Raw genomic sequence first — 22,185 nt, 5'->3', positions numbered from 1 at the left:
CATTAATTGGGACAAATCCATGCTTATTCCTTTTGATCCCCTCCCCCTGATGCCAGTCTTAGCTAGGGTTGGTCTCCCCATAGCCTCTAGATTTAAATATTTGGGTGTATATGTTATAGCCCTCCCATCTGAAGATGTTATTCTCTATCTTGTTCCGTTACTAGATCGTAGTTCTCAGAACGTGGCTACTTGGTGTAAGCTCTCTATGGTAGGGAGATCTAACTTAGTTAAAATGGTTCTTATGCCCGAGTTTTTGTTTATTCTACATAACACGTATGGATTCCTATGAAATATTTTCTTAGGATTCGGGCCCTGTATAGAGAGTTCATTTGGAATGGTAAGTCGGCTAGAATGAAACGCTACAGACACTTGAAAGAGGGTGGTTTGTCTGTTCCGAACCTGTGGTTATATTTCCTGTGGTCACAGGTTCAACCACTGAAGGGATGGGCGCAATTTGCTACTATGGGGCGTATGGGTGATTTAATCTCAAAGCACATCAGTAATGTGACCCCTATCTATTTGTTAGAAATGGCTGCACAGACTTGTTTCCCGGACCTCCCCCACCACCTTTAGCCTTATCCATAAGGTGTGGATGAAGTTTAAGACACTTATGCACTATCCTGATTTTGTAACGTATTCTTCATTGTGGTACAATCCTGGTCTTTCTGAATTGTGTTCCTTGCCAGATGTTGCCCTCTGGATCACTCATGGGATTCTGTATCTTTCCCAGGTGTATGATGGGCCGGCATTGAGGTCATTTTCTCAACTGCAGGAGGCCATTAATTTGCCGAAGTCCTTTTTCTACCATTACCTGCTACATGCCCTGGATGCGCAGTCTCGGGCTGGTGACTTAACTGTCAGCTCATCTGTGTAGGTGAATGATTTATTTACTCAGGTTTCCACTAAGGGAGTGATATCGGTGCTGTATAAGGAACTGCTGTGCTCTTATCAGGAGGCTTATCCCTTATCTGTTAAGGATAAATGGGAAGTGGATGTGGGTCCCTTATCAGATGGGCAGTGAACGCAGATTTTGGCTATGACCCCGCGGCTTGCTGTGTCGGAGGCTCACCACGTGTCCCAAATTTTCCTACTGCATCAAGTGTATCGCACTTCCTGCATAGGATCGGGGTACGGCCGGATTCCTGCTGTCCCCGATGCTCTTTGCCTGATGCCCATTTGCTCCATGTGATGTGGGACTGTACTCGTCTTGCACCATTTTGGGCTGATGTGGGGCACTTGATTAGGAGAGTTTATGGCTGCCCGTTCGGATTACCTGCTTTGACGTGTATCCGAGGCTACTTTGATGGATTAGATGAGGAGAGTGGCTTATATATAGGTATTAGTAGAATTCTGTATCAAGCTCGTAAACTAATTGCACAGCACTGGTTGATAGCCTCCCCTCCTACTATTTCTGAGCTGATTACAAAATTAAATCACATCATTAGATTGGAGAAAAGTGTATATTGCAAACAAAAAGCCATGCGTAAATTTGAACCCATCTGGGGCCCCTGGATTGATACCCCAGGTTTACAATCCACGTACTTACAGAGGACTCCTATGGAGCTACTATTGGGGGTATCGTGGAGGTCTGCATTCTAATACACTCTGATGTCTTGAACGCACATTTTATGTTTTTGGTGTCTTGTCGCTCCATGTCTGTGTTGGTGTGCTATGTTGTTTTGTAGTTGATCTCTTTTATGTGGGTTATCTACATCTGATTGCCTGTATTGCCCCTGTACTTTTCATTGTTATGTTCGCCTTTATGTAACATGATTCTAGATTATAGTGCTTGTTTTTTAACATGGTTATTTTTCTGCCATAATTATGCTCCATGTACACGGGTTGAGGTCTGGTGCTGCATTGACTTATTTTCTGTAATATTGTTTCGGATCTGTTGTGAGGGAAAGACACGGGGATTGGGGGAAGGGGGAGGGTGGTTTTGTGTGGGTGGGAGGGGAGGGGGTTCAGGAGTTTTTGCATTTGTATGTTGTTTGTTTTATGCAAAACTGTTTAATAAAAATTTCTGATTTAAAAACAATAAATGCAGAGCAATCCAGAGGCAATTCAGAGAAGCCAGAGACGTTGCTTCATTGAAAAAGAAGCTCTTGTAAGGGCAGACACAGAGGCTTGGATAAAGATTCTTGAATCAGAGATGGAAGATGAAATTGCGTTAGCCAAAGTAAGACTACTTGAGCAAGCATTGAACCACGGTCTTGATCCAGTCTGTTCCCCACCACAGGAAATTGATGATCCAGTCGATCACAACAGTGACTTGGATACAAAGGTAGGAAAGTCACATAGCCACTATCAGTTTCACCTTTATTTGCCTTCATGTAGGGACAGAACAGTCCAAAACTACCTTAGGGTACATTCTCATGAGCAGATCCCCAGCGCGTATTACGCTGCGGATCCGCCGCTGAAGGACCGCTGTATGCTGCCTTTACAGGTGCCTGCTCGGAGCGGCAATATGCCGCTACAAGCAGACACACTGAAGCAATGTGCGAGTCGCTGTGCATGCGCGGTGTACTCACACACATCGCGGCTGCTCCCCATTGTTCTATCAGCTAGGGCGAGAGCTGCTGCGATGTGCGAGTATACTGCACATGCGCGCTGCAACTCGCACATTGCAGTGGATCTGCTCATAGCGGCATATTGCCGCTCTGAGCAGGCTCCTGTAAAGGCAGATCTGCAGCGTATTACGTGCTGGGGATCCGTTCGTGTGAACGTACCCTTAAAGTCCAATAACCCGGCTAGAGATTCGCTCAGAGTCTAGTACCACATTCTGAAATCTCCCTAGCAACAGGCCCACATGCAGAAAATCTGACTGGCTACAGAGCATGTCCGAACAAGCCTAAGGGGAATTACTGTGTGTCCGTAGTATCTACTTCCTCACATGTAACTCCTCCACAACTCCCCAAGCCATTCTCTACGTTCCAATATATATTTTTTTTCTCAATTCTTTATTTTAGATTTCACAACATACAACAAACAAAGAAATGCCATTTGGACCCCAGAAAACCAAGGTCAGCCAGTATACAAATTACAGCATATATCAAAGTCCAGAAGGCAAACATATCTAGCACTTCAAAGCATTCGTCAGTCGAAAAACATAAAACTACTAAACAGTATGAGCAGGGAATGCTTGCGGCCTGTTTCGCGTCACCCTATTAAGAAAGAGAAGGGTGGGACGTGAAATTTATGGGCAAAAATAGAAGGTAGGTTAGGGTAGAGGGAAGAGAGAGAGGGTGAAAGAGAGTTCCAAATGAAAGCGGAGTCAGAGTTGATGTGGAGGGAGTCAAATGAAGGTATAAGGGAGAGAAAGTGGGGAGAGATAGTTATTTAGAGAGAGAAACGGGGTGAAGGGAGGGTGGGAGGTGCTGCGGACACTGAAGTGTGAGGAAAGACGGATAAGGAGGGGCGGGGAAAGAGGAACAGGGTACAGGGAAAACCAGGGAAGGGGCGGGTGAGCGGGAAGGTGCATGGCCTCGGGGCTACTCACATGATGTGACAAGGTCACAGAAAACTAGCGTCTTTGTGTTTATAAGACAGCCAGGGCTGCCATGTCTTATAGAATGAGTCATACCCCCTAGCTCCCCAGCTGGACAGTTCCTCGATTCTGCAAATATGGGCAACTTTAAGCAGCCATTGAGAAGCCAGGGAGGGATCAGGTTTCATCCAGTACAGCGGAATTAGTGCCTTAGCTGCTGAAATCATTTGCGCTGTCAGGGAATTTTTGTTTAACGATACTTCCGAGCTAGGTATCCCTAGTCGGACAAGGGTGGGGGTCAGGACAATATTGCTCCCCAGGATGGCACTCATATGTCTCTCAATGCTCTTCCAGTAAGGCTGGATAAGTGGACAATGCCACCATATGTGGGGAAAAGAACCTGTCTCAACACCGCATCTCCAACAAGTTGGGTTCTCAATAAGACCCCAGTGGTGTAGGAGTTCCGGTGTTTTGTGCCATCTGGTTATCAACTTGTAATGACCCTCCTGCAACTTAACACATTTGGAAAAGCCATGAGACTTGCGCAAAATGGTGGATCTATCGCTATCCGAAAGGCGAAGCCCCAATTCTTTTTCCCAAGAGAGGAGGTATAGCGGGGAGGCATGAGCTGCTTCCTCTCGTATATGAGATCTAAAGGTGAAAAGTCTAGGTTTCCCAGATTGGCCCATCCGCACAATCCGTTCCAACCAATCGGGATCGGACTATGACGCACGTCCTGAGCACCTCGATGCAAGTCTGTCTAATAAGATGTGATTTTAGGAAGTTTATGTTAGTTGAGGGAAGTAAGTTTTGAATATGATCAGGAGTTGGGGGCTTACGTCTCGGACACAGGTCTAGCAAGGAGATGTTGTCCAGTTTGTCCCAGATACCTTCAGTAGCAAGGTACGAATCGTGAGTCACGTATGGTAGGGCCGAGGCAGGGTCACAGGCAAGATTTTCGTCTGGCCATTGCATGGTGTTCGTGTAGCTGTGTAATGTGACCTGACCATCAGGGTCCCCCTCAAAATGGGATTAGTGACATTGGAGAGATCGCAACCGGCCAAGAGCCATAATTTCTTAGAAGCTAGGGATGGTGTCGAACCTAGCTGCAGGCTCTCCAATGCGTGTCCCTGCAGAAGGCTAGTGCGCGTGGCCATTTCAGTCCACCTCTGCAAATGAATTGCCGTATAAAGGTGTTCCACATCTGGGACCCCCATGGCCCCCTCCCTCCTCCCCCTGACAAGTAAGCTATATGGCAGTCTGGGTTTCCTCCCCAACCAAAGGAAGGAGGAAAACATCCGCCTCCACTGTGTAAAGTATGAGATGGTTAGTTTTAATGGGACCATTCTCAATATATACAGTATGGAGGGTATGATGTAGGTGTGCAGCAAGTTTCTCCTGCCAAACCATGACAGATAAGGTATTTTGTATTCAGAGAGTTGAGTTTTGATTCTGGCGAGCAATGGAACATAGTTCAATCTATACAGGTCAGACAGAGAGGAGGGAATAGTTATGTCCAGGTAAGTGATACTTTTAGTAGGCCAACGGAATGGGGAGGACAGTTGAAGCTTCCGTGCCAGGCTCAGGGCCACATTTATGTTCAGAATTTCAGATTTAGTGTAGTTCACCTTAAAATTAGATAGGAGGCCATAGTGATCAATCAGGGACTGGATTAAGTGTAGGGAACCTGCAGGATCCGTAAGCAACAATAATAGGTCATCCATCTGCCGTCAAGTGAGTGTGTCCCGAAACAGTGAGGCCCGAATGCGTGTGTCCTGCCTCAGTGTTTGCAGCAAAGTCTCCATCACAATGACGTAAAGGGCGGGGGATAGGGGACAACCTTGCCGTGTACCGTTTTGGATTTCAAACGAGCGGGATAGGGTACCGTTTATTCTAATACGGGCACTGGGACAAGTGTACAGCGTCAGTATAGCATTTATGAAATTAGAGGGGAATCCGAACTTGTGCAGGACCAACGTCATGTAGTCCCATGCAATCCGGTCAAATGCCTTCTCGGCATCGGTGCCGAGAAGGAATAGGGGTGTGTTTTACGTTCGAGCATAGTATATTGCATGCATAAACCTGAGGGCAATGTGTTTCCCTTCCCTGCCTTTAACAAATCCTGTCTGATCGGGGTGGATGATTTTGGGGAGCAAGTCTCCCATACGCAGAGATAGCAATTTGGCCGATATCTTTAAGTCAAGATTCAACATAGATATGGGCCTATAGCTAGGACACAAAGAAGGATCTTTTCCTTCCTTCGGGAGGATAGTGATATGAGCTTCTAGGGCTTGGGGTGGCAGTCTAGAGCCATGCATGAGAGAGTTACACCACCTGGTCAATTGGGGAAGGAGCACACCCTGTAGTTTCTTGTAGTAATAAAGTGGGAGTCCATCGGGACCAGGGCTCTTCCCCATCGGAAACGATTTGAGAACTGTGAGAACCTCCTCCTCTGTGCAGGGTCTAATCAGCTCCTGCCCTTCGTCCAACGAGACCCCCGGAAGGTTCAATGAACCAAGGAAGTCATGCATTGCTTGTTCACGAGTACCAGACGGGGGAGAGCCCGGGACCAGATTGTAGAGGGAGGAGTAATATGCGCTAAAGGCCTCAGCTATAGCAGGTGTGTGGATGTGTGTTGTGCCCCCACCATCTACAATTTTACGGATGAATGATTTCGTTCTACGTCGTTTGATCATAGCTGTCATCAGACACCCACCTTTGTCCCCATGGAGGTACAACTTCTGTTGGAATCTAATTACACTGTCAGCAAATTTAGTATTGAGGATGTCTTTCAGGCGGTCTCTTTGGGAAGTCAGTTCCCTACTATCAAAGGCGCACCCCTCCCGCAACTGTCTGTTTTCAAGAGAAGTGATCTTAGACAATAGGTCCGTGATCTGTGTGGCTCATTCCTTTTTTTTTTTTTTCTCATGAAAGAATTTTATTGAAAAAAAAAATTGAACAGGAAATCACTCCACAAGACAACAGCAGGTACAAGAAAGCCATTACAGCGTCAATGAAAAAATGGCATTATCGGTGGCTTGGCAGTCGACTGGTATGGACGCATAGCTGCACAGCTCCTGAGCCAGCGATACTTTATAAGCGTCAGACGGCGCAAAGAGTCCAGCTAACCCTCTAAATTTCCAACTATAAGCGGGGGAAACTCTTGGGCACGAGATGACCTCCAGAAGAAGAGGCAGAAACTACGGCAGAATGAAGAAACTGACAGACTTCTACAGCTCCCCCCAGACCGCGGCGCTCCAAATGGCGCTGCTGCCACTAAACAGCAGACCCCCGCTTCGTGCCAGGCGCAGCAACGGACCTCACAGTCTCCACAGGCGGCGGAATATGAGGAACCTCGAGCCCATAGCAGCTCCCTGCCATCACCTGGAATGAGGTATGCAGTGAACTCACCGGAGGGTCCTGATGTGGTGGTGGAGAGGGCCTTGGGTTTAGAAGCCTACCTTTACATCTGCTCCGGTGTCACCGGCCTCCTCCACAGCAGGCAGCCCAGCAAAACAAAGGCCTTGCATGTCCCTATCAGGAGAGGCTCTATTTCAGCCAGCAGAAAATGATATAGTGCATGAACACCCAGACATCTTCGCTTCACTATCCACCTCTGAAGCTACAGTGACTGAAAACACTCTTAAGCAAATGCTGCATCTGCTAAATTCCTCCATACAGAGTAGCTTCTCACTGTCCCTGAAACCACTACAGTCCTCAGTTATAGCATTAGAGAACAGAGTGGGACATGTAGAAGAGAAGATGGCAGAAATGGTGGGCTCTCATAACTCTCTTATTGATGAACACTATGATTTAGAAAGTGAGGTGTGCGCACTGAGATCTAAAGTCGCCGATATTGAAGACCGATCTAGGCGCAATAACATAAAACTGAGAGGGGTACCTGAGGAAGTCGCCACGAAAGACTTGGTCCCATTTATTCAAGACCTCATTAAATCAGTGATTCCTGACTGCTCTCCCCGTGATTTACTAATAGACAGGGCACATAGAATCCCAAAGCCTCAACATCTTGCAGACAATATACCCCGTGATATTCTTGCCCGCATTCACTTTTATCACATAAAGGATGCTTTGATGATGAGAGGGATCGGCGTGGACCGTGTTGGTGGACCGGTTCTAAGTTGCTACTGGTATTCACCAGAGCCCGCCGCAAAGCGGGATGGTCTTGCAGCGGCGGTAGCAACCAGGTCGTATCCACCGGCAACGGCTCAACCTCTCTGACTGCTGAGATAAGCGCGGTACAAGGGAGTAGACAAGAGCAAGGTCGGACATAGCAGAAGGTCAGGGCAGGCAGCAAGGATCGTAGTCAGGGGCAACGGCAGGAGGTCTGGAACACAGGCTAGGAACACACAAGGAAACGCTTTCACTGGCACTATGGCAACAAGATCCGGCGAGGGAGTGCAGGGGAAGTGAGGTATAAGTAGGGAGTGCACAGGTGATGACACTGATTAGGCCTGCTGCGCCAATCAGTGGCGCTGTGGCCCTTTAAATTGCAGAGACCCGGCGCGCACGCGATAGGAGCCACAATAGTGGAAAAGTGTGGAATAAATTGTCTGTAATAATTGGCGAACCCCAAAAAACGTTGGATAGCACGGAGTCCGGAGGGGCGTGGCCAATCTAACAGATAGTTTATCTGGGTCCATTTGTAGTCCCTGGCCAGAGACTAAGTATCCTAGGAAAGGAAGAGACTGACATTCAAAGAGACATTTTTCCATTTTGGCATAAAGTTGATTGTCCCGAAGTCTCTGAAGAACCATGCGGACATGCTGGCGGTGTTCTTCTAAGTTGGCAGAAAAAATCAGAATATCGCCCAGGTAAACCACAACATAGGTATATAGAAGATCACAAAAAATTTCATTAACAAAGTCTTGGAAGACGACAGGGGCGTTGCACAGGCCAAAGGGCATGACCAGATACTCAAAGTGTCCATCTCTGGTGTTAAATGCAGTCTTCCATTCGTCCCCCTCCCTGATGCGGATGAGATTATAAGCACCTCTTAAGTCCAGCTTGGTAAAGATGTGGGCGCCTCGTAGGCGGTCAAAGAGTTTAGCAAAGAGGGGTAGCGTTTTTTTACCGTGATTTTATTAAGTCCGCGGTAATCAATGCAAGGGCGTAGGGAGCCATCTTTTTTGGAGACAAAAAAAATCCAGCTCCGGCAGGAGAGGAGGACTTGCGGATAAACCCCTTTTTTAAATTCTCCTGGATGTACTCCGACATGGCTTGGGTTTCCGGAGCAGACAGAGGATAGATTCTGCCCCGGGGTGGAGTAGTGCCCGGGAAGAGGTCAATAGGACAGTCATAAGGCCTGTGAGGGGGCAAAGTCTCGGCTTGTTTTTTGCAAAAAAACATCAGCCTAGTCCAGATAGGCCTTAGGAAGACCAGATACCGGGGGAACAACAGGGTCACGACTGTGAGTACTGGGAGCCGGTTTAAGACAGTCCTTGTGGCAAGAAGTACCCCAGTTCTTGATTTCCCCTGTGGTCCAATCAAGGGTTGGGGAATGGCGTTGAAGCCACGGTAATCCAAGAAGAATTTCTGAAGTGCAGTTAGAGAGGACCAAAAGTTCAATTTTTTCGTGATGGGGTTTGATGCACATTAGGAGAGGTTCCGTGCGGTAACGCACGGTACAGTCCAATCTTTCATTGTTAACAGAGTTGATGTAGAGGGGTCTGGCGAGACTGATCACCGGGATGTTGAACCTGTTGATGAGAGAGGCCAAAATAAAATTTCCTGCAGATCCGGAATCCAAGAAGGCCATAGCAGAGAAGGAGAAGGTAGAAGAAGACATCGGCACAGGCACAGTAAGGCGTGGAGAAGCAGAGTTCACATCAAGAGCCGGGGCGAGAAACCGCCTCGTGCGAACAAAGTCCATATCCTGGCGGAGCTCCAGACGCCTTTCGGAAAAACGCATGTCAATGCGGGTGGCAAGATGAATAAGTTCATGCAGGTTAGCAGGAATTTCTCGTGCGGCCAGCACATCTTTAATGTTACTGGATAGGCCTTTTTTAAAGGTCGCGCAGAGGGCCTCGTTATTCCAGGATAATTCGGAGGCAAGAGTACGGAATTGGATGGCGTACTCGCCAACAGAAGAATTACCCTGGACCAGGTTCAGCAGGGCAGTCTCGGCAGAAGAGGCTCGGGCAGGTTCCACAAAGACGCTTCGAATCTCCGTGAAGAAGGAGTGTACAGAGGCAGTGACAGGGTCATTGCGGTCCCAGAGCGGTGTGGCCCATGACAGGGCTTTCCCAGACAGAAGGCTGACTACGAAAGCCACCTTAGACCTTTCAGATGGAAACTGGTCCGACATCATCTCCAAATGCAGGGAGCATTGCGAAAGAAAACCACGGCAAAACTTAGAGTCCCCATCAAATTTATCCGGCAAGGATAATCGGAGGCTGGAAGCGGCCACTCGCTGCGGAGGAGGTGCAGGAGCTGGCGGAGGAGATGATTGCTGAAGCTGTGGTAGTAGCTGCTGTAGCATCACGGTCAGTTGAGACAGCTGGTGGCCTTGTTGCGCTATCTGTTGCGACTGCTGGGCGACCACCGTGGTGAGGTCGGCGACAACTGGCAGTGGGACCTCAGCGGGATCCATGGCCGGATCTACTGTCACGATTCAGCTGGCTGGAGGTGGATCCTCTGTGCCAGAGAGGGATTGGCGTGGACCGTGTCGGTGGACCGGTTCTAAGTTGCTACTGGTATTCACCAGAGCCCGCCGCAAAGCGGGATGGTCTTGCAGCGGCGGTAGCAACCAGGTCGTATCCACCGGCAACGGCTCAACCTCTCTGACTGCTGAGATAAGCGCGGTACAAGGGAGTAGACAAGAGCAAGGTCGGACGTAGCAGAAGGTCAGGCAGCAAGGATCGTAGTCAGGGGCAACGGCAGGAGGTCTGGAACACAGGCTAGGAACACACAAGGAAACGCTTTCACTGGCACAATGGCAACAAGATCCGGCGAGGGAGTGCAGGGGAAGTGAGGTATAAGTAGGGAGTGCACAAGTGATGACACTGATTAGGCCTGCTGCGCCAATCAGTGGCGCAGTGGCCATTTAAATTGCAGAGACCCGGCGCGCGCGCGCCCTAAGGAGCGGGGCCGCGCGCGCCGGGACAACACAGACTGGGAACGGGTCAGGTACGGGAGCCGGGATGCGCATCGCGAGCGGGCGCATCCCGCGTCGCGAATCGCATCCCGCCTGGGAGTAATATCGCAGCGCACCCGGTCAGCAGGTCTGACCGGGGCGCTGCGAATGAGAGGACGCTGCGAGCGCTCCAGGGAGGAGCGGGGACCCGGAGCGCTCGGCGCAACACAACTCATGTTCTCCCGGATAGGCGGAAGGTGGACTCTGGCTCTAAAAGTCGCCGTTGAACTATGGTTTACAAGGCTCTACACTCTGTGACTGTCCATTAACCCCCCCGTTTAATCTAATTGGCTTACAAGGAACTGTTGAACCCCCTCCAACTGCGGCGTCTATCAGAGACACCATTTTCTCTTTCCAACACCTGGTGTTGCGAGGAAACCTACTACTGGCTATGCAAGCCTTTCTGTTCTTTGTTTGTTCTTGTTCGTTTATGCTTTCTTTCAGGTAGATCACATCTCGCTCCCAACAGTTGCTGTCCTATGGCTTCCCGCCTCCACTGCTAGGATGAAGAAAGTGGATACTGCGACTTCAAATCATATAGACTTTTGAGATGGTCTTAAAGGTTTTGTCTTTGAATACTAATGGATTAAATGTACCCCAGAAACATACTTATCTGTGGTCAGAGGCTAGGAAAGCTAGGTGCGACATCTTGTGTGTGCAGGAAACGCATCTCCTACAGAAAGATGCATTTAGACTTCATAACTCTGCCTTTCCTAACATATATCAGACTCATTATGTCACTAAATCTAGAGGGGTGCTGGTGGCAATAAATAGTACAGTAGCCTTCCAACAAATTAAACTAATAACTGATGCTAATGGTAGATACATCATTATGGTTTGTTCTTGTAATAATGTGCCTTATACAATTGTTTCGGTATACGTGCCAAATACAAGACAGCTTAGATTTTTTAACAGATTACTTAAATTGATTAACAAACATAAACAAGGTCACTTGGTCATATGCGGTGATTGGAATGCGGTACTGGACCCTGAAATAGATTCTTCCTCCATCGGTAGACATGCTCCAGTGTCCCTCTCCTCTCTCTTTCATAGGGAAGAAATTTTCGATGCATGGAGACTTTTACACTCTTCTGAACGTGATTATACCTGTTATTCTCCGACACATAACACATATTCACGTATTGATATTTTTGGTATAGGCCGCAGTACCCTAGATATATTAAAGTCGTCTTCCATTTTAGAACCGTCATGGTCAGACCACTCTCCTATACTGCTAGAACTGGAGGAACACAACTCTCCCCCTCCGAATTACCTATGGAGATGCAACAACTTTCTTATGCATCATGTTCAATATGGGGGTGAACTGGAGAGAGACCCAGAGGAATATTTTGCTAGCAATGTGACTGATGATGTGTCCGCTACCACGATTTGGAATGCCCACAAAGCATATATTAGGGGATCCTTTATTAAAGTAGGGCATACATATAAAAAGAAACAAGAAGAGCGCCTAAATGATCTCCTGCTTAGATAAAATCAACTAGATACAGAAAATAAAATAGGCAAAACACCACAATTGGCACTAGAATTAAAACTGATTAAAACGCAGATTAGGGACCTAATGCTGGATACGTATCTCAAAATGTCAGTTAAATCTAAAGCTAAATATTATGCCTTTGATAACAAATCCGGTAAATTATTAGCTGCAAAACTGAAAGATAAATATATTAAATGCAGAATTCCATTCCTCTTGGGTGACTCTGAAAACTCTAAGTTGTATAGCCCACATGATATTGCTAATAAATTTATGCAGTATTATGAATCTTTATACAATCTAGATCAAGACCCAGAGATTTCCCCGCCCACAGATATAGATATAAATAGATTTCTTCAAAACATAAATATACCAAAAATCTCAGACTCTCAATTATCCTTACTAAATGCTGAGGTAACCCCACTAGAAATCAAAAAGCTTATTAACTGCCTCCCATTGGGTAAATCCCCAGGACCAGATGGCCTGTTGACTTCTTACTATAAACGCTTCTCCCATATACTAATGCCACATTTACATAAATTTATTATTGAGGTTTTCCTGACTGGATGCCTTCCTAAGAAGAATCAGGCAGCGATTATAGTCACGCTGCCTAAACCTGGAAAAAAATTTCCCCTAAAAATTTTAGACCTATCTCTCTATTAAACGTGGATGTAAAGCTATACGCCAAATTATTGGCCTCTAGACTTGACCCTATTCTGCCCTCAATAGTTAATGTAGACCAAGTGGGTTTTGTGCAATAACGTCAGGCATGTGACAACACTCGGAGAGTGAACCTTCTTCATGTAGCCGAAGGCAGGGGGGAACCAGTCACTTGATGCCGAGAAGGCGTTCGACCGAATTAACTGGTCGTTCGCCTTCTCGGTACTGGAGAGAGTGGGTGTGGTGGGGACGATCTTTCAGGCTATTAAAGCATTGTACACTCTCCCGAAAGCGAGAGTGTTCACTAACGGTTCTCTCTCGAGGGAATTCTTGATAACCAACGGCACCCGTCAGGGATGTCCGTTGTCCCCGTTAATTTTCGTTCTATGTATGGAGCCCCTGGCACAGTCCTTGAGGGAGGATGGAGAGGTTAGATGCATTAAACTTGGAAATAGTGAACACTTGATTTCTATATATGCGAATAATGTAATCCTCACCATAACAGACCCAGAGACTTCTTTACCAAGAACCTTATACTTAATTCAGCAGTTTGGATCACTTTCATATTATAAACTAAATATGCAAAAATCACAGGTATTGCCTATTCATATGACCCTGCAATTGCAAAATCTTCTAGCTAGAACACACCCTCTTGACTGGCAAACAGACAATATTACATACCTAGGATTTAAAGTACCTACCTCCTTTTCAAAACTATACTCTTGTAACTATGTGCCATTTTTACATTCTCTGAAGAATGAGCTAGAGAAAATAGGGAGATGTGAAGCATCATGGATGGGACGAATTGCACCATTTAAGATGCTATTACTTCCGAAATTGCTGTATTTATATAGAACACTGCCCATACAACTTCCAGGGTCATTTTTTCAACAAGCACAATCTACCCTTTCCACTTACATCTGGAAACATAAGAAGCCTAGAGTTTCTAATAAATTATTAATGAGGGATAGACAGAAAGGAGGACTAGACCTTCCTGACCTACACAGATACTACGTGGCTATACTTATATCTCATTTAAAATTATATTGGTCAGGTGCTGTGGAGATACCTTGGGTCAATATAGAATTAATCCTCATTGGATTGGTAGATGTGAAAACCCTACTTTATCTACACATATGGAACCAGAAACTGGCCCAGGGGGCGTCTCCATTTACATTTGCAGGGCTCGAATGTTAGTGGATGGCTCATGGGAGGCCGTCCCAAACACACACCTCCCCGCCTCCACACTCCCCAATCCATATTGTTTCTTATGCCGTACCTGATTTATATCTCTTAAATTGGGTGAATAATAGCTTGGTGGCTATATCCTCTATATTCCAAGGTGATCATTTACATCAATTTCGCTACCTGAGCTCCACATATAACTTGCCCAAAGCGGACTTCTATAAATATTTACAGGTCAGACATTTGCTTCAATCCCACAACCAAGCTGGTTGGATATACTCTATTGACTTATTTAGGCTGTTCCAAGTACAATATAAAGGACTTAAACCAATCTACGCATTATTAGACTATGTTAATGCACCGTTTCAAGATAAGCCATACCTTAGATGGTCTAGAGAACTTGCATGTGATATTTCACACATAGAATGGGAACAGTCATCCAAATGGATCTATAAGTCATTAAAAAGCGTATCACAAGTTGAAGCAGTGACTAAAACGCGACTATGTTGGTATTTTCCCCCTGTGCGCCTACACGCCATGTACCATGATGCATCTCCATTGTGTTGGAGGAATTGTGGCCATAGAGGGACATTGTCACATATTTTATGGTTCTGTCCGAAGCTACATACATATTGGAGTAATGTTGAGTTGATCCTTAAAAACATATATCCATTATTTCCTAATCTTTCTCCCAAATTAGCTTTGCTATTAATAGGAGTGCATGAGATACAGCTGGAGATACGGACTTTAGCTTGTAAGATCCTCACAATAGATAAATTGATAATTACAAGACACTGGAAGGAGATAGACCCTCCAGAAATAAAAGAGATGGTGGCAGCAGTGGACTTGGCGTGTGGGTACGAAACATTACTTGTACAACATGGAGGGGACTTAGATACGCGTACTATAGATGTGTGGAAATGGTGGTCATTGCGATCTTTGACATCTATCTAGTGTCCTGTGGGCTGACTTACTGTTGTCTCAATGTTAAGGAGGAGACCCGGGAGACATAAGGGATAAATATGTCAATTATGTCATTTATGTCATATGTGCTTTACATGTATATACTTACATTTCAAAACTGAGGTGATGTACCTGCGTTCAACAGGTTTAATGTTTAATGTTCAATGTTCTTTTGATGTAATACTGATGTGTTACTTTAAGGAAACAACCTTGAAACCTTTTATTTTGGTTTGATACTTGTATGTTTGATAAAACATTTAATAAAAACTATTGAAATGAAAAAATGGCATTATCCTAGAAACCAAGGCATTAATACTCATATCACAATGCAATCATATGGGAAAGGTAGATATATCTGAATGAGGCCGTTCGCTACCTATCAATAGCCATAGCAATGTTACTAAATGAGAATTCTGGCAATTGAAGAATTATGGAGTAAGGACAAACATAACGAAAAAGAACTCCAGAAAAGTAGAAAGGAAAGCGGTGGGAAGGGAGGAGCATACGGGGGGAGGGATGGAGCATAGAAAAAAAGAAAGGGAGGAGGGAAGATAGTGAACTAATGAACAGGTACTTACTATTCCGGTGACCCTGCCCCCTCCAAAAGTGAAGTACAGAGCCTCCAGAGTCCGCACCAATATCACCCAATCAGCTAGGCAAACAAATGAACAGGGGGAAACAGAGAAGAGGTCCACTAAGAAGAGGAGATGTCAGTCGTTCTAAAAAGAGGGGAGTCAACAAAATCCAGCCAGGGCTGCCAAACCTTCAAATATTTCTCCTGTCTACCGGAGGAATCCGCCATGAGTTCCTCCATACGACAAAGGAATAAGACCTCTTTGTACCATTCTGAAATGGACAGTGGGGTGGGGTCCCTCCAGTGTCTGGGGATCACTGTCCTAGCCGCCATTAGGAGAAAATTTGCCAGAGCCCTGGAGGGAGATCATCTGGAAATCGGCAGTACTGACAACAGGAGTGACTTGGGGCCGTTCTGCAGGGAGACTGCAGAGATGGAGGATATACGATCCATAACCACTGTCCAAAAGTCTGTCAGGGCGGGGCAGGACCACCATATGTGTGAAACCATGCCCGCAGTACTCCCACACCTCCAGCATTACATAGTTACATAGTTAGTATGGTTGAAAAAAGACATACGTCCATCAAGTCCAACCAGGGAAGCATTGGTCAGGGACAGTCGGGAACATCTTGTGCAAGAGTGAGGGAACTCGGTACTACCTTGACAACAACTTGGTCTCTTGGGCTCTACAGGATATTGACAACCGATGACACATGGTGAACGCGGCTGACCAGTCAGGCGGTGAGATAGTGATCTGCAGTTCCGATTCCCACGCCCCCACAAAACGAGGAGGGGTTTGCGCTGCCACATCATGAAGCAGGCCATAAATCTGTGAAACTGGCTTGATCAGGGGGGAATCGGAAGTGCACATCTTCTCGAAGGACAGAAAGGGTCTGGCCAAGGAGAGATCTCTTTGGAACGAATAAAATGGGTCAACTGCATGTATTGCATGTGTAAAAGAGGTGTGTGCAAATGGGCAGGGACAATGTCATGGTAAGGTTTCAGCTGCGTGCCATCCAGGAAGTCAGCAAGAGTGAGCAGTGGGGTGCCCACTCTCCCGAGAAAGGACGACCCACCCACTCCAGGTGGGAAGAGGGGGTTATCCAGAACAGGGGTCAGGGGGCCATGAGGCTCAATCAGTCCCGAACTCTGAACATACCTTCTGAACGTATTTGTCAGTTCTTTAGAGACCCATGGTAAAGTCGGCCGAGGGGCCGGCGTGGCCAACCAAGGAAGCTGGACAGTCATCAGGGTCATATTAGGCCTCTCTACACCCACCCATCTCTTAGAAACTCCCCCATGTAGAAGGTCAAGAAAACGTGTCAGTGCGGCAGCGACATAGTAGGCTCTACAGTCTGGGACCGCCAAGCCCCCCTCCCCCTTTCGCCTCGTCATGATCTGACTAGCAATCCTCGCCTGCCCGCCTGCCCATATAAACTTCCTAAACATTCTGTCCAGTCTCTTGAAAAAGGAAACAGGGAGAGTGATTGAAACCGTTTGAAAGAGATACAAGAGTCTGGGTAAAACGTTCATTTTGAGGATGTTCGTCTTCCCCAACCATGAGAAAGCACCAGCAGCCCATCTCGTGAGGTCGGAGTCAATTGTTGTCAGCAGGGGCTGAAAATTAAGCCGGAAACAATCGTCAAGGTTGGAGGGGACCTGAACTCCTAGGTTCTTAATGGATGTAGGGTTCCAGCGGAAAGGATGATCCCGTTTAAGCTGATCAACTTCCGTACTCGAGAGAGTGACATTAAGGGCCACACTTTTAGAGAGGTTAACCTTATGGTTGCTAAAGTAGGAGTATTGTTGGATGACTCTCGAGATAGCCGGAAGGGAAGTGGTGGTCGAGGACACATAGAGGAGCAGGTCGTCCGCAAAGGCCGAACAAAGGCGGCTCTCCTCCCCCTGACGGAAACCCAAAATATCAGGGTCCGATCTAAGACCAATTAACAAGTGTTCCATGCAGAGAACATAAAGCAGGGGGGAGAGAGGGCACCCCTGCCTCGTGCCATTCCGGATCGGGACTGGAGCGGAGAGGGATCCATTGACACACCCTAGCCTGCGGGTCTCTGTAAAGCGCCATCACCCTCCCCAGCATAGTGGAACCCAAGCCTATTTGCTCTAACAAAGCTCTCAGAAACCCCCAGTCCACCCGATCAAATGCCTTTTCGGCATCAAGGGACAGGAGCATCAGTGATTGTTTGTACAATTTGGCTAAGTGAATAATGGAGAAAGCTCGAACAGTGTTGTCGCGTGTCTCCCTAAATTTAATGAAACCAGACTGATCCGGGTGGACTAGGGGGCCAAGAACACGTGTTAAACGATCCACCAGCAACTTTGCGAAGAGTTTGGTGTCAACGTTCAGTAACGAAATCGGGCGGTAGCTGGAGCAAAGGTTGTGGTCCCCTCCTTGGGAATCACAGTGATGTGCCCACTCAGGGATTCAGTAGGAAAACCCGAACTAGGGGAGATGGCGTTGAAGGCACCACAGGGTAGGGGCAACAATCCACTTTTAAGTGTTTTGAAGAATTTAGCGGTAAACCCATCAGGGCCCAGGCTCTTGCCCGAATGCAATTTAGCTATAGCTTCCGACAGCTCCACCTCCGTGAATGGAGCCTCCAACGCCTCAACATACTCATAAGCATGGAGACTACAGTCAATTCCTAACTGCATATAACTACAGTAATATCCAACAAGGCACCACATAATATTAAGACTCCACATCCCCAGCTAGCGACCCAGGGGGAGGTCGCCTCTGCCTCTGTGGGAGGGGGCCTCCTTGCAGGAGTTGGCCGGCATTAGATCTCTGAGAGGCCCTAGGGCCCGGTGGAGCAGCATATGGGTCTCTGAGGTATGCTACCCAATCAGGGAGCGCCAAAGGAGGGAGTCCCAGAGCAGAGAGGAAGGAAGGAAGGTCCCCAGGGTGGCGCAGGGACGCAAAGGTATCTCCCATAGTGACATGCAGGGCAAACGGGAAGCCAAATCTGTAAGGGATATGACGGTCCTGGAGTAGTCCAAGAAGCGGGCGCAGGAGAGCCCGTTGTCACAAGGTGCGTCTGGACAAGTCAGGATACAGTTGTAAAGTTGCACCGTCAAAGTCCATGTCCCCCCTCTGACGTACTTGCTGCATAATCTGTTCTTTTAGCGTATAGCGGTGAATTCAGCATATCATGTCACGGAGGCGAGCTGGGTCAGTGCTGGGCGCCCGCAGTGCTCTATGTACCCTGTCAATTTCTATAGCAGTGTCCGGTGGGCGACCCAAGATCATATTAAAAATCCCTGTCACAGTGGGCAAAAGGTCTTGGGCTCTGGTTGCCTCCGGTAAGCCGCGTATACGCACATTGTTTCTGCGGCTTCTTTTCTCCACATCATCTAGATGGTCAGCAAGGGCATGATGAGTGGAGGTCTGAGCATTAATAGCAGTCTGCATTTCCCTGAGGGTGATCAAAGCAGTCCCCTGGAAGTCCTCCAGAACTTTCACCCTCTCCTGCAGGTCAGTCACATCTTTTTTAACTGGCTGTAAGTCTTGGCGCCATGCAAATTTCAATTCCGAGGCCATAGCTGACATGTCAGATTTAGCAGGGAGCAAAGCCAAAAAGGCCTGTAGTTCATGGTGGCCTCTTAACAGGGCCACTTCTTGCGCCGGCGCAGGCAAAGTAGAGGTCAAATGGTCAGTCATCTGAACAGAGTACCCACTAGGATGGATAGCAGGCCCTATATTAGAGAGTCTCAAAGGCAATTGGGGGCCTGAGGTGTCACCCTCCGGTTGGAGAACTTGCCCCTGCATCAGGAGGCATGGTCTCGAGTGCAGGGTAGAGCCGGACAGCCCCTGGGAAGCGGAGCCATGTCTGGCCAGGTGGGCATCACCCAGGTCAGGGACGGTCAGGGGAGGGCTAACTGAGCGGCGAGGGTGGGCTCCGGGGACTCCCAAATATAGATGGCAGGCTCTGGGAGGGAGAATGTGCCCTGTCACTCATGGCTCCAGGGGACAGCGGCTGTGCTGGGGCCCCGGGTTGTTGGAGAGCGGGGGCACCCCAGTCACTAACCTCCACAGTGTCCGGATGAAGGGCGCCGTCCATGTCTGTGTCCTGTGGGGCACATCTGGGGCCCAGTACAGTGCAGTGGCGCCGCTCTGCTTCCGGCTCCTCTCTCACTCCCTGCCACGCTGCTGAGGACCCGGCGTTCACCCCCGGTGCCGCAGAGCGGTGGTGCGGCGGCTCAGGAGGAGAGGAACCCGCCGGCAGCGAGGGCAGTGAGGTCTTGTGCGTCGCTCTGTGCTGGGAAGCGGGTGTCAGTTGCTGCGTTGCTCAGTCCCTGGCAGTCCTGCGTCTGGTAGCTGGAGGTGAGAGGGCGGGAGTTTGCCTCACCGGCGGCTCCCTCGCCATTTTGGAATGGCCGGGCATAGGGTTCAGCGGCTCTGAGAGGGACTGCAGAGGGCTAAAAAAGTTATAAATCGGGGTCTCCGCAAGCTGCGAGGTACCCGCCGACTTTCTCCTCTTTTTGGAGCACCTGGATCCCATGAAACCTAATGAAATCCCCTAAATTGCTGGCCGTGAGGACGGAGCTCTATGACCCTGCAACTGCTTCCTCACATGGCTAGCGACGCCCCCCCCGGCTCGTTCCTTTTTAACTTTGGATCCCAGTGCAATGAGGTCGCCCCTGATGTGGTGTCTGTACGTCAGGGGTGGTGTTCGTAGAGAAATAGGTGGACAAGTGAGTAGATATGTTGCTGAGGTTCATTTCGTTGGCTAGAAGAGACTCATTAAGCCTCCATGTCCAGTCTCTCCTTGGTAGTTGAGACATTGAAATGTCAGCATGTACGGGAGCGTGATCAGACAGCGTTTTAATACCAATATCTGATTTCTTTATTGACAGGACCATGCTATTATGGCAGAAGAGGTAATCTATGCAATGGTGTGAGTGGTGTGGGGTAGAGTAGAAAGAATATGACCTGTCCCCAGGGTTAAAGGTGCGCCATATGTCAATCAGTCCCAATTCCTGTAAATTGTTGCGCAAAGTCCGCAGTGCAAGATGGGATGTGGTGGACCTCCCAGTGGAGGAATCAAGCTCCGGGTCCAAAGCCAAATTCAGGTCGGCTCCAAAAATAATGGGGCCCTCCGCGAAGGAGCGCAGCTTCTCCAATGTTCATAGAAGCCACGGGACCTGTCGTTTGTTTGGAGCGTAGAAGGTGGCCAAGGTGTGCGTCACACCTCCAATCTTACCATTAACAAATAAAGCTCTGCCATTGCCGCTATCGTAGACGTAATCAAAAACAAACAGTACCTCTCTGTGAAGCGCTATGGTAACTCCCCTAGAAGACGAGTTGAACTTCCACTGTGAAACCAATGTAGAAAATAGTTAGAAGGCAAGGAAGGAATTCTACCTGCTTTAAAATGAGTTTCCTGTAGAAACAATACCGATACTTTCTCTCTCCTAAGTAAAGTAAAGAAACCTTTCACATTGTAGGTGAGAAATCTAAGAGAAGCCATGGCACGCAGTCTTTTCTAGGGAATGAGGAAGGGGGGTAGGAGGAGGGGGGGTAGTGGCCGCAGCAAGGAGGAGGAAAAGACAGAGAAAGAGAGTATAAAGAGAAGAAGTAGGAGGTAAGAGGAGTAAGAGGTCAAGGCCAGTGGCCTAGACCCACAATGTGTCGATTTCTAGGAAAACCAAGGAAGGAGGGGAGTAGGAGGTGGGGAAACGGAGGTTAACCTGAACCGGCAGCCGGCTCACATCCGCAAGTGGTGGTGCAATTAGAATAATAATACAAATATTCGGCACATATGAAAGCATCAAAAAAGATTACAACAAGCGCAAATGGGTAAGTTAACGACTAAACCGAAGAAAGGCAAGGACTATTGACAAGGGGGTGGGGGGGGGGGTAATTGGTGGCACTCCCACGTAGTGGGGTTGGTGGAAACTATACAGACAGTGAGGACCTGGGCTTTTAAATGGAAGAATTGACATAGGGTCAGAAGAATTCGGGGGGGGGGGGGGGGTAGACAGGGAAGATCGGGGCATAGAAGGCTACATTGTCAGGGGGATGAAAAGGATATATTCGGGTACCAGTATAGTAACCCTGTAAGGAGCATAACGTGCTGTAAATATAGATACATTTTTTTTTTCCCTCAAGCTCCTCGGACTAGGGCATAATAACAAAAGAGTACAGATAAACATTGCAGCCAGTTGGAAACATGGTGTTGAAACAATTAAGTAACAGCAGATACATATCACTGTCAGGAAGATCTTGGACGTAGAAGGGATGCTGAGGATGCAAGCATCCCCTTGCTGGAAACAAAGGCTCTCCCTCCATTGTAAGTGTCCCTTCGAGACGATGCAGCACAAGGAGACAGGTTGCGGTGTGGATATCGATACAGAGTTCAATGAACAACGCGTTAACAAGGTAACAAGGAGGGTGCCTTCTCGAGGGGATAAGTGCAGGCCGGGGATGAAACAGACAGGAACACTAGGAGGGGAGGGAAATGGTAAGGGATTGGGGAAGAGTCGGGGGGGGGGAGGGATGGATGGGCAGGGAGAGGGAGAAGGGAAAGAAGGGCGGAGGGAAAGGAGATGGGAGAGGGCATGGCAATTACTACAAGGAAATTCTAGAGTCCCAAGTCTGAGGTCCACGATGAACTTCAGTATCCCTCAGCGTATAAATCCAGATGAGAAGT

At 47.9% G+C, this 22,185-nt stretch overlaps 1 protein-coding gene across 9 annotated transcripts in view; it reads left to right on the top strand.

Annotated features, from left to right (window-relative positions):
• Positions 1-22,185, top strand: part of VWC2 (von Willebrand factor C domain containing 2) — an 865,269-nt gene that overhangs the window by 431,086 nt on the left and 411,998 nt on the right. For 3 of the 9 annotated variants that reach the window (XM_056520236.1, XM_056520237.1, XM_056520238.1), the window contains one exon: positions 2,048-2,284. The exons of the other annotated variants lie outside the window; for them this stretch is intronic. The gene's annotated coding sequence lies outside the window, so the exon portion shown is untranslated. The remainder of the gene's footprint in view (positions 1-2,047; positions 2,285-22,185) is intronic. 9 annotated transcript variants of the gene reach the window in all.

This window comes from Hyla sarda, chromosome 5, assembly GCF_029499605.1.
Source record: "Hyla sarda isolate aHylSar1 chromosome 5, aHylSar1.hap1, whole genome shotgun sequence".
NCBI lineage: Eukaryota > Metazoa > Chordata > Amphibia > Anura > Hylidae > Hyla > Hyla sarda.
This window is presented reverse-complemented; position numbering and strand designations above follow the sequence as displayed.